Genomic DNA, 13,617 nt, shown 5'->3' with positions numbered 1-13,617 from the left:
TGTGTCATCAGCGTATGACACCACACTGACTCCAAACTTCCCTACAATCTCTGCCAGGGGAGTAATGTAGAGATTAAAGAGAGTTGGGCTAAGTATGGAGCCTTGAGGGACCCCTTTGTCCAGCTTGACGCTTTTGGAGAGGAAAGGTTTCTGCGACACCTGAAAACTGCGGTCAAGTAGAAAGGACCTTAACCATTCCATCGCCCTACCAGCCATGCCTCCTTCCCTAAGGTGCTGAAGTAGCGTATGATGGGCAACATTGTCGAATGCGGCACTGAGATCTGAAAGGCCTAGAGCAACCGTCTGTCCCGCATCTACATGTCTACGGATGGTTTCAATAGATAAGAGCAGTGCGATTCAGTAGTAAGTGGCACGGAAGCCTGATTGTGTAGGGTGAAGAAGGTTATGGTGATTGATGTGAGCAGTCTCTGCTAATTTAGCAAAGTAAGGCAGGAGAGAGATAGGACGAAGATTATCCAGCTGACTCATACTAATGTTCGATTTCTTTTTTAGGGGAATCACGATAGCCTCTTTCCATCTTTTAGGGACAACTCCAGATGAGAACGAGAGCTCAAGAAGGTTCTAAAACAGCCAAACTCCCTCTTAGGATCTTGGGGAGGCTGGATCTCTAGGAGAGCCAGACTTGATACTTAGGGCTACTCCTTTAAGTATGTCCCCACTGGGGGCTACAAAATCACACAGGCATTCCGCCTCTGATATCCTGGATATCTCCTTACCATGCGCACATCCGTGTTGTGCTGAATCAGGGAAAGTGGAATAGATCTTTACCACCTTCTCCGTGAAGAAGTCCGCTATTCTATTACAGGAATCAGCTGAGCTTGTGTCAGGGGCTGTCACTCTTTCTAGCGATGGGATCTCTTTAAAGATATTAAAGAGTTCCTTCGAAGAGTTCTCAGCTGTCTTAATCCTGTCACTGTAGTAGGTAGTCCGGGCTTTCCTGATCATAGCATGATATTTACTTTCACTAGATTTGTTTTCAGTTTTCGTAAGCTCATCTAATTTCCTCCTCCATGTTCTCTCGAGATGCTTCCAGGCTGATTTAGCAATTCTGAGTTCATTGCTAAACCAAGGAGCGGTTTTAAGATGACTACCCGGCGCTCTCGAGGACCAGGGAGCCGTACTATCCAGTGCCTCCAGGATACGCTTATCGAGTGCATCGCATGTAGACTTGATGTCGGTACCCCCAGGCGGCCCACCCTTTTGAAGGGCCATATTAAAACTAGGTATAGAAAACTTAGCCCATTTCCTCAGTGGTTTTGTGGTACCCATTTTAGTTGACACAACGGACTGGGGCAACATGATCCTAAAAGGGACCACAAAAGGATCAGACCACGGAACCGGGACCGGAGGTTCCATTTGTAAAGCATTCCAGTTGGCAAAGATCGGATCTAATAGATGGCCGAGTTGGTGAGTAGGAAGCGCTGATTTGAGTGTCAAATGAAGGTCAGCCGAAGCCTGGCAAACCTCCTGTGCACCATTATTTGACGGATCGTCAAAGTGTAAATTCAAATCCTCGAACAACAGTAATTTGGCATAACGTAAAGCGGGTTGTATTATTTGCTCAATCAGGCAGGGTGCAAAACGTGTTTGGGGCCCCGGAGGTCGATAAATCAGGAACCCCTTTATACAGCAATTTGAAGGCGCCATGATGGAAAAAAAGCCTGCTTCACAATCCTCAATCTCCGTGGGTTCTAAAGTGCACTGAATAGATAGCCTATGTACAATGGCAATTCCTCCTCCCCTATTAGTCGTTCGGTCGACTCTTGTGGTACCACAATTATGTGTCTGTGTGTGGATATATATGTACACACACTGATGCACACACACATTATATATATATAGATTTCACTTGTCACAGCACCAGACTGCACGCACAGCAGTTGCCACAGCAGCACCAGATTGCACCCAAAACACTTGCCACGGCACCATTAGCAGCTATAAACCCACATCACTTGCCAAGTGCACCTTGACAGTGGCACTGGAGGGCATCCACATCATTCACCAGATATAATCCCACATTACCAGGTATAACCCCCCACACTAGATAATAAATCATATAAGTTATATGATATAACCCCCAATGTCTCCATGGTGGCACAAAATATAAACCCACTGCTTTCATGCATGACAGTTTTCTCCTACTTTTGTCTCACTTTTTCTGCTCTGTCCTTCCCCTCCCCCAGTTTTCTGACTGCTTTCTCCTGCTTTATCCCCGGCCACATTTTGTGATTACAAGCAAATCAATTATTCTCCCCATGGCCGCCTGCATTTACTTGGCTACCTTTCCACCTCCCGCTGGTTGCTGCTTGCCCCGCTGAACTCTGTTGCACAGATCCCCTCCTCCACCGACTCTATTTTTCACATTGTTTTGCGCAGTTTTATGTAGTACCAACGCCACACAAAGGTATTGGAGTGCTTTACATAAGCACTAGTTATTTTTTTTGTGTGCAGTTTTAAAAAACGCACAAACGCCAACGCCAACACTACCCATAGGTATTGGAGCGCTTTATATAAGCACCAGTTACTTTTTGGTGAAGTTTTATATAGCGCCACTTACAACCAACACCAACCAAAGGTATTGGAGTGCTTTACATAAGCACCAGTTACTTTTTTTTGTGCAGTTTTAAAAAACGCCAACACTGCCCAAAGGTATTGGAGCTCTCTACATAATTACCAGTTACTTTTTAGTGAAGTTTTATAGGCGCTGCCAACAACCAAAGTGTAAATTCATATCCCCCAACAACAGTAATTTGGCATAACGTAAGGTATTGGAGCGCTTTACATAAGCACCAGTTACTTTTTTTTTGTGTCGTTTTAAAAAACGCCAACACTGCCCAAAAGGTATTGGAGCGCTTTACATTAGCACCAGTTGCTTTTTTTGTGCAGTTTTGAAAAACAGCCAATGAGGATTGATTTGGGAAGAGTATCTTAGAATTTTTAGGAAGTCTTCACAAGCTGACACCTTTAACTTACTTTGCTCGGGAAATGCTAAGTAGGGATGTCACCTTAGAGATAGTGTAGGGATGTTATGTTATGGTAATAAGAGCTTGTAAAGCGCACGGTCACCAGAAGGTTTCATGGCGCTAATTGTTGCAAGTGTCACAGCAGGGAGAGCTAAGCGTAGGTCTGCGCAAACAACCAGGTTTTGAGAGCCTTTCTAAAACCCATCAAATTGTCCTGCATCCTGATGTCCAACGGCAGAGAGTTCCAGAAGCTTGGGGCAAGGTAGGAGAACCTGCACCCTCCCTGGCGTTTAAGTATGATGACTGGGATGGTTAGTAGCCTGAGATGGGCAGACCGTAGGTTACGGCGTGGGACATATTTCTCAATCAGACGGCTGATAAATTTGGGACTCCTACAGTGCAAGGCCTTGAAAAGTAAGCATCCGGTCTTGAAAGCTACACGTTGGGCAGCCAGTGCAGGTTGGCTAGCAGGGGGCTGGCTGACTGCCATTTAGGTTGCTTAAATATCAGTCTCGCTGCCTGGTTCTGTACTATTTGTAGGAACATAGGCAGACCGAGATAGATGGAGTTGAAGAAGTCAAGACGTGATAGTACGAGGGCTATCACTGTCTGAATGAGGGCCGAGGGAGTTAGCAGATGGGCGATTTTTCCTATTTTCCTCAGTTGGAAAACACATGAGGAGACAACTGTCCCCACTTGTCCCCTAAGCGTGAGGTCGGAATTTAGAGTGACTCCTAGGCTTTTCACTGAAGGAGAGGGGGTGGGGGGTGGTCCAAGATCAGTAGGACAGAAGTGTGGGCCCCACATGATCTCGCTCTTTCCCGGCAGGACTAATTCTGTCTTGCCGGGGTTGAGCTTAAGGTGGTTGAGGTTCATCCATCGCTGGATATGAAGCATAGTAGCTTGGAATTCCAGGGCAGAGTCCGGGAAATCCAGTGTAAAGACGAGTTATAAGTCGTCTGCATAATTGAAGGTGGTGAGGGGCTTAAGATAGAGGTTAAATAGGTGGGGGGAGAGGGACGAACCCTGGGGGACACGGCAGGAGGTGGCAATCTTAGGAGCAGTAAAAGGGCTGAGTCGAACTGCTTGTGTTCTGCCGTCGAGGAAGGATTTAATCCAATTATATGCAGGACCTTGTATGCCGGCCTGTTCGACATGGGCCAATAGGATGCTATGGTCGACTGTGTCAAACGCGGCCGACAAATCCAGAAGTACGAGTGCCTGAGGGACGCCCTTATCTGCGTTTGCTCGCAAGGTATCCAGTACAGCGAGGATGACCGATTCAGTTGAATGTGCGGGTCGGAACCCAGCTTGATTAGGCTCTAGGTGATCAGACTGTTCAACGAATTTAGAGAGGGACCGGCGACGTGGGCCTCGAGAATCTTGGCGAGAAAGGGAAGATGGGAAATGGGGCGGTAATTGGAGGGGTTCAGTGGGTCAGCCCCAGGTTTTTTTAGTAGCGGGACCACTATCGCGTTCTTGAAGGCAGTGGGAACCTTACCTTGGAGAAGAGATTCATTAAGGAAGGGGAGCACACTATGAGGAAGGTTGGCCAGGACATCCTTTAGAATGTGTGGGGGGCAGCAATCATTAGGGGAGCCAGATTTGACACGAGCCAGCAGATCTGAAAGAGTCTGAGGGCATAAGGCGGGGAATTGATCCATAGTAATTGGATTTGTTGTTAAGATGACCAGGTTTTCCACACAGGGGGTGGTGGGAATGCTGGCTTTTATAGTGGATATTTTATCCAGAAAGTAGGTATTCAGAGAGTTACAGAAGTCTTGAGTAGGTGTCTGATTGGGATGGGTTCTTTCGGTGTTGCAAAGGTCATTAACTATGGTGAATATTTCTTTAGGTTTCTTATGGGCGTTTAGTATTCTGGCTGAGAAGTAGGTCGCTTTGGCTTCCCGTATTGCTTTTTTGTAGTCATTGCGAGCTAGGGAGAACTGTAGTTTGTCCTCCGTGGTGTATTTTAGCCTCCATTTTCTTTCTTTCTGACGGAGCTCGAGCTTTTGTTTTTTTAACTCGGTGGAGAACCACTTATGAGCGTCTATGTGTCGAGAGCGTGTAAATTTAGTAAGTGGGGCATGAGTGTCGCAAGCCTTTAATAGTCATTCCGAGATCTTATCGTCCATGGTATTAACGTCTGGGTTGAAGGTGGGTATAGACCTGGCTAAGGGATAAGTTAATGTTTTCTACTTCCTAGCTACAGTGGAAGTCTGACTTAAATGTTGGAGCAGTCCTTGCTTGTGTTTTATCTTTAGAGCTGTTTATTCTTTTCATGATCCATCGGAGCAGACTAATTCGTAGGTTTGGTTTTGTATTAGTTCCTAAGTATTTATACAACCTCATCTTGAGGTGCTTTTATATCCAGTTGTTTTTGGCTTTGTAATAAACCCCCTAAACTGAAGTTGGAGTCTGTGGTCCTTGAGTCCTGATTAGTTTAGAAAGTTAATTTTGTGATGCGTTGTTTCTCCCCTTTACACTTCTCAACAGGTGAAAAGAGACCTAGGGTTCCTTGTTAAAATTTCTGTAGTGGATCCCAGCCTTATCAGTTGGTAGCGAGAGGACGGTTACCTCTGTAGTAAGGGGATAAGTTGGGAAAGGTTAGGAAAACCCCATAGAGCCCAAGAGATGGTTGCCCAGAAGATCGAGAGAAGAGAATAACGGTGTTTGACGGAGACCGGCGGAGAGTGACGGTGCAGCGGAAGCAGCAGTTCGCGGACGAGTGAGTATGAATAGGAGTGCTGTTATATTGCGGTGATGATTTGATGGTGTGATGTCTTGCGGAGTTGGAATGAGAGTAGAGTGATTGTCATTTCGGACTGTGAGCGCGCACGGTCCATGTGATTTTGATGTCAGGCTCGACAAATAGCCTAAGATCCTGGGATAGATAGATTGTGGGATAGAAGACACCCAGAGCTGTAATTGTTGACCATTGATTGTGGGAGTCTTGAGACGTCATCAACAAACCCACCCGAGATAGGGAACAAGAGAGTGAGTGTTTGAGTGACCAACGCAGGTCGTAGGTTACTGTGTGTGCAAAATCGAGTGATTGGATCCTATCAACTATTTATGTGACTGTCTGGCCGTTCGTGGACAGATGGTTGAGGGCAGTTGTCCGGTCGTTTCGCAGATAATTGTCAGTTTGAGGTAGACAATTGCGAGTGACTGTCCGGTCATATGGTGGACAGACAGTCGATCAAGCGATTGACCGGTCGTTTCGTGGACAGACAGTTTCTTGCTGTATGAGTGAGACATGCAAGAGTGTTCTAGATGAATTGTGAAGGAGTGGAACTGCTGAGTGAGGAGGAAGAGTGACGTCGAGGTGTGCTGCGCTGTGATAGGTCAGTTAGTGTAAAGCAGTGCTGGTATTGGTAGATTGACATCAGGAAGTAAAACGAAAACACTGTGGGTGAAAGAGTTGATTTCATCATGAAATGTTTTAGTGTATTGCGAGATCTTTGTAGGGGCTATAGAGGAGTAGTAACTTGAGTGGGGGAAGAAGCACCACCTGAGGATACCCCAGCTCATTACATGGCTACGAATGTAGGGCTCCATACTATACTTTGGCTTAAGAATTGGCAAAAGATGACTTAGAAAGAGGGAGATTTGGCTTTCCCACGCTATGGTCCATTTAGGTTTGATGTGTTGTATCATTTGAAGTCGGTGATGGCTGTATTGCGACCTTTACCTAGAACCACTCAGTTTGAGGCACTGTATGCATGGATAAGAGCAGCGCATGCAAGGAAAAGAGATCAAAGTCAGGAAAGGGTGAAGAAATCGATCAGGGCATTTCAGGATGCACGGTGGGATGCAGTGACGAAAAGATGGAGGGTAGACACTATTGAGGGAGAAAGATTATTTCCGTTCCTAGTAAAGGTAGGAGATGCCCAAAAGAGAAGAGGAAGATGATAGCGACACAGATTACAGTATGTTGGAGAGGTTGTTGGCAGAGCATCTGCCTCCATATAACCCAGATTCGGAAGGAGGAACGGGAGCTCTTACAGGGGAAACAGGGGAGCCGCAGACAAATTCTACGGTGGGAGTAAGAGGAAGGATTTCAGCGGGAACAGAGAGAATGGGGACACAACCACTGACAGGAATGGAGACAAATGAAGCTAACACAGTTACCAGATTACCGGAAGCTCTTACAGTGCCGTTCATCATTGGTCCCATAGTGTCAGTATATGATCCAGATCAGACAGGAAATGGAAGTTTAGTAGGGTCAGTAATGGGAGAGGTTACTGGTTCCGGAGGGAATGGGACAGCAAGAGGAAGTGGTCACCCTTCGATGCCCATAAAATCAAGTACGCCGTTGCCAGCCACAGCAGACTCCTCTAGGGGACAGCTGGAACAAAGAGCACCGAGGACAGGGTCATTGGCTGACTCATGCTCTGACTTGAGGATGTGGGAACCCCCAGTGAGAGGCCCTAGTGGAAGGATGATGGGAGGTAATAGTCAGGGAGTTTCGGGGAGTCAGTCTATTTCACGGAACTTGGTGGAAGGGAATCAGCGGAAAGATCAAGGTAGTGAGAGTGGAGAATCGAGTAGTATGTCGAGTCGAGGGACAATTAAAGCTGATCTGAGGGCCAAGGTACTGGATGTGGTGAGATTGAAGGCAGAAGTGGAGGAGATAATTAGTGGGAATTTGCCTTTGGAAAGGATCAAACTCTATGAGCCAGATGAATTGCTATTTGTGGCGAAGGATGTAACTCGCAGCGAGGAAAGCACATGAGAAACTGACAGAGTTGTCACAGAGGTATGATGTAGACCTATCTAAGAAATTACAGGTTAAATAGCAGTGATCAGGAACTAGAAGAGAAAAGAGTCATAGGTTTGAAAACACACATTTGAGAATTGATCATAGGGACACGTGCATGGAGTATGCTTGACAAATGGGAGGAAAGATGCCACTGGATTCAAGCAAGCCTAGCTGAAGACAGCTGAAATGCCAGAAACCGGTCCTAGGAAGCTTGTTTCCGGTCCAGGGAAGACATGGCTTGGCAGTTCGGACTGGACTGTTCCCATGAGGCACAGGGTCAGACTGATTTGCATATGGCCATGTCTGAACTGGGGTGGCAGAGTGGGCTAAAGAACGGTGATGGATTAAACCCAGATCAGTTGACTGGGGGTGAGTGCTTGTAATGTTCAACACTCCGTCCATCATTTCCTTTGGTTTTTGCTTTGTTCGCCATAAGTTGGCAGGGTATGCTCAGACCTGAGTACCTTGCTCACTTTGCCACTGGATTCAAGCAAGCCTGGCTGAAGACGGCTGAAATGCCAGAAACCGGTCCTAGGAAGCTGGTTTCCGGTCCAGGGAAGACATGGCTTGGCAGTTCGGGCTGGACTGTTCCCATGAGACACAGGGTCAGACTGATTTGTATATGGCCATGTCTGAACTGGGGTGGCAGAGTGGGCTAAAGAACGGTGATGGATTGAACCCAGATCAGTTGACTGGGGGTGAGTGCTTGTAATGTTCAACACTCCGTCCATCATTTCCTTTGGTTTTTGCTTTGTTCGCCATAAGTTGGCAGGGTATGCTCAGACGTGAGTCCCTTGCTCACTTTGCCACTGGATTCAAGCAAGCCTGGCTGAAGACGGCTGAAATGCCAGAAACCGGTCCTAGGAAGCTTGTTTCCTGTCCAGGGAAGACATGGCTTGGCAGTTCGGGCTAGACTGTTCCCATGAGGCACAGGGTCAGACTGATTTGCATATGGCCATGTCTGAACTGGGGTGGCAGAGTGGGCTAAAGAACGGTGATGGATTAAACCCAGATCAGTTGACTGGGGGTGAGTGCTTGTAATGTTCAACACTCCGTCCATCATTTCCTTTGGTTTTTGCTTTGTTCGTCATAAGTTGGCAGGGTATGCTCAGACGTGAGTCCCTTGCTCACTTTGCCACTGGATTCAAGCAAGCCTGGCTGAAGACGGCTGAAATGCCAGAAACCGGTCCTAGGAAGCTTGTTTCCGGTCCAGGGAAGACATGGCTTGGCAGTTCGGGCTGGACTGTTCCCATGAGGCACAGGGTCAGACTGATTTGCATATGGCCATGTCTGAACTGGGGTGGCAGAGTGGGCTAAAGAACGGTGATGGATTAAACCCAGATCAGTTGACTGGGGGTGAGTGCTTGTAATGTTCAACACTCCGTCCATCATTTCCTTTGGTTTTTGCTTTGTTCGCCATAAGTTGGCAGGGTATGCTCAGACGTGAGTCCCTTGCTCACTTTGCCACTGGACTCAAGCAAGCCTGGCTGAAGACGGCTGAAATGCCAGAAACCGGTCCTAGGAAGCTTGTTTCCGGTCCAGGGAAGACATGGCTTGGCAGTTCGGGCTGGACTGTTCCCATGAGGCACATGGTCAGTCTGATTTGCAGATGGCCATGTCTGAACTGGGGTGGCAGAGTGGGCTAAAGAACGGTGATGGATTAAACCCAGATCAGTTGACTGGGGGTGAGTGCTTGTAATGTTCAACACTCCGTCCATCATTTCCTTTGGTTTTTGCTTTGTCCGCCATAAGTTGGCAGGGTATGCTCAGACGTGAGTCCCTTGCTCACTTTGCCACTGGATTCAAGCAAGCCTGGCTGAAGATGGCTGAAATGCCAGAAACCGGTCCTAGGAAGCTTGTTTCCGGTCCAGGGAAGACATGGCTTGGCAGTTCGGGCTGGACTGTTCCCATGAGGCACAGGGTCAGACTGATTTGCATATGGCCATGTCTGAACTGGGGTGGCAGAGTGGGCTAAAGAACGGTGATGGATTAAACCCAGATCAGTTGACTGGGGGTGAATGCTTGTAATGTTCAACACTCCGTCCATCATTTCCTTTGGTTTTTGCTTTGTTCGCCATAAGTTGGCAGGGTATGCTCAGACGTGAGTCCCTTGCTCACTTTGCAACTGGATTCAAGCAAGCCTGGCTGAAGACGGCTGAAATGCCAGAAACCGGTCCTAGGAAGCTTGTTTCCGGTCCAGGGAAGACATGGCTTGGCAGTTCGGGCTGGACTGTTCCCATGAGGCACAGGGTCAGACTGATTTGCATATGGCCATGTCTGAACTGGGGTGGTAGAGTGGGCTAAAGAACTGTGATGGATTAAACCCAGATCAGTTGACTGGGCGTGAGTGCTTGTAATGTTCAACACTCCGTCCATCATTTCCTTTGGTTTTTGCTTTGTTCGCCATAAGTTGGCAGGGTATGCTCAGACGTGAGTCCCTTGCTCACTTTGCAACTGGATTCAAGCAAGCCTGGCTGAAGATGGCTGAAATGCCAGAAACCGGTCCTAGGAAGCTTGTTTCCGGTCCAGGGAAGACATGGCTTGGCAGTTCGGGCTGGACAGTTCTCATGAGGCACAGGGTCAGACTGATTTGCATATGGCCATGTCTGAACTGTGGTGGCAGAGTGGGCTAAAGAACGGTGATGGATTAAACCCAGATCAGTTGACTGGGGGTGAGTGCTTGTAATGTTCAACATTTCTCCTTCCATCATTTCCTTTGGTTTTTGCAAAGAAGAAGAGTGCCAGGAAGAGCATCGGAGAAACACCACCTCCGGGAGGTGGGATAGTGAGAGTAGAGGCTTTTCTGTTGTGAGAGGTACCGAGCGGAGGGTATGTGCATGTGCCTTGGAGTAGAGGCGATCTAGCAGCGTTTACCAATGATTTACCTCGGCTGAGGGAAAAACCTGTTGAGTGGTACAAGCAAGTTGATCGATTTGTCAAAATTTCAAAAGTATTGTGGATTGATTTGAAAACATTATTTGAAATTGTAGTACCAAGTGATTTGTGGTCTGCCTGTAAAATTGCTGTTGATTGTCCGTCTTCAGTGCCTGAGCGAGATTCTGTTACACATGGTCCGTCACCTGTGGTTATGAAAAAGTATTTCGGGACAATCCATTCAAGTCGTAGGAGTGGCGAAAAAGAAAATGACTAATCCATTGACTGAACCAATTTCTGTGAGAATAGGAACCTTTCATGATCAACATCAATTTGTGTTATGCGATTCAAGTCCAGTCTGTTTGTTGGGTTGTGGTCTTTTGTTTAAGTTGAATTGCACCACCTATTGCACACCAAGGGAGTAGAACTGCAGACTAGTGATGATGATGCTGCATGTGAAGTGGTAAATCAGAACCTGTACATAGAAGAATTTCCTTTTTTTTAAATATATTTTATTTTCTCAGAGAAGCAGTAATTCAATTAATCCAAAAAGAAAACAAAGCATAGGCTTACAATACAATGAAAAAATGGAGAAGCGAAAATTATAAGAAATAATAAGAAAAAATCAGTCCCAAGAGATAAAAGCGAAGCAAGCAAACAGATTAAATCATGATTCCTCTTTCCCCTATTGCTTCATGAGGGGCCCCCACACCTGGCAACCCCTTTTTTTCACTCTCTGGCATTTGTATAATGCCACCTCTAAATTAGACACATAGAAAAGTCTAGTGTACCACGCCTGTTATGTGGGAGGATCCACATCCTTCCATTGTGAAGCAATCATTATGCCAGCTACCGCTGTTATCATGAAACAAAAATATACTTGGGTTAGTTCCAACTGAAAGTCTCGTCACAGCCGAGTAGCATCAATGTTGAGGTTAAATGGATCGTCCGCCCAGTACTTTGATTCAGAAAAGTTTTGACCCTTTGTTTCAATACATCCAATTTACAGCAGTCGAAGAACATGTGGACCATATCAGCAGGACCCAGTCCACACCTTGGGCAAAAGTGATTTTCCCTTTTTTCCCACGCATACAGTTTTGCTGGTGTAAAATATAATCTGAATACCATTTTAAAATGTTGTGATTTTAGATTGGCGTATAAAAAAATAGTTTTAGACAGTTTTAAAGATCTACATAGATCGACATCCTGATTCTCCAGCTTGTCTGCCCAAACACTTTCCGACCTGGATATATCGTCTGTGTTAGCACTCAACAATATAGAATACAAATCCTTAATACGAGGCTGCCTATACACTAGCCAGTCTACCAGCGGGATTCGATCCATGATGGTAAGCTGTGATACAGCAGATTTAATTGTCTCCCTGATTTGTAAATATTTTAAAATTGACCTAGGATCTATCCCATACTGTTCCTGGAGTTCTCCAAATGGTATAACTCCGTTCAGGTTTATAATATTTCCTAGTTTGTTAATTCCAGCCTGTTCCCAGCTTCGACCTGTATTATCATGTAGTGGACCAGGAAAAACTGGTGATCGCCACAGGAGTGAATATCTCTGAACCTTTTGGATTTTTAAGATCTTGCTGGCATTGCACCAAACATTCCAAGCTGCTCTTATACATTTGAAACGCGTTTTCTTGTAGTAGCTCCATTCCAACTGCTTAAATAGTATCCCTGGTGCTGCATCACCTAAGGCTGGCTCATATATGGATGGGGGGGTTTCCCTATCCTGGCCTCCCAAGGTAGATTCCGCCCCTGTTTTAGAGTTAAACAATAAGGTCATATGCTGCAGCGTTATAGCCCAATAATAATATAAAAGATTGGGGACGGCCAACCCGCCTCTATCTTGTGGTAAAGTCATATATTTCAGAGACCTCCTGATCTTCTTGTAGCCCCATATAAATTGTGCAAAATTCCATCCATTTTCAAGAAAAAAGATATTGGAGGGTTCCAGCAGGATACATCTAAATAAATAAAACAAATTAGGAAACATTATCATCTTGAGGACGTTGCCTCTTCCTATGATAGATAGATGTAGATTATCCATTATTTTTAGATCTCCACTTATCTTATTAATGAGAGGGGCTGAGTTAATATCCCATATGGACCAAACGTCAGCAGCTATGTTTATCCCTAAATATGTGACTACCTCCGTCCTCCGTGGATCCTGGCATAGAGTAGTTTTAGAGCAGACAATCTTTGTTTTATCGGTATGTAAACCATATCCTGACTGTTTATCAAATTCCATGGCCATGGCTTCAGTCCTTTCTATTGCTCCTAGTGGGTCAGGGGTGACCACTGCTATATCGTCAGCATAAGCTAACATTTTACTGTTATATCCCCTGACCATCACCGGTTTAATTCCCTTATCATTTAGCATTGATCTTATTAGGGGGTCTATATAAAGAACAAAGAGGATTGGGGAGCAGGGGCAGCCCTGTCTTGTACCTCGAACTATTTTAACCCTTTCTGACTCCCTATCCCTCAGTTGTATTTTGGCATAGGATTGTATGTACATTGCTCTTAGGGACGTTTTGTATGCGTGGGCCAAAGCCATTAGTTCTTTAATTATTCCATAGATATGTCCACTCGACCTGGTCAAAGGCTTTCTGTGCATCTAAAAGAATCAAGGACATTTGTTCTCCTGAAGTTTCCGCTATGTCGAATAAAGATATTACCCGTCGGACATAATCCATTATCCCTCTCCCTGGTATGAAGCCGTGTTGCTATGGGCTCGCCAGAGAGGCTATTGTTTTTGCTAGTCTGAGCGCAATAATCTTTGAATATAATTTCCCATCTGCATTTATTAGAGAAATAGGTCTGTATGATGCTGGGTCCTCAGGAGCCTTTCCCTTCTTCAGAAAAATAACTATGTTGGTCTCCTGCCAGGATGGAGGCAGAATGCCCTTTTGCTGTACAGCCAGAAACAGGTCTTGTAGAGAGGGGGCTAGCTCTGTCTGTAAAGCCTTATAAATCT

This window comes from Triturus cristatus, chromosome 2_2, assembly GCF_964204655.1.
Source record: "Triturus cristatus chromosome 2_2, aTriCri1.1, whole genome shotgun sequence".
In the NCBI taxonomy this organism is placed as follows: Eukaryota; Metazoa; Chordata; class Amphibia; order Caudata; family Salamandridae; genus Triturus; species Triturus cristatus.
This window is presented reverse-complemented; position numbering follows the sequence as displayed.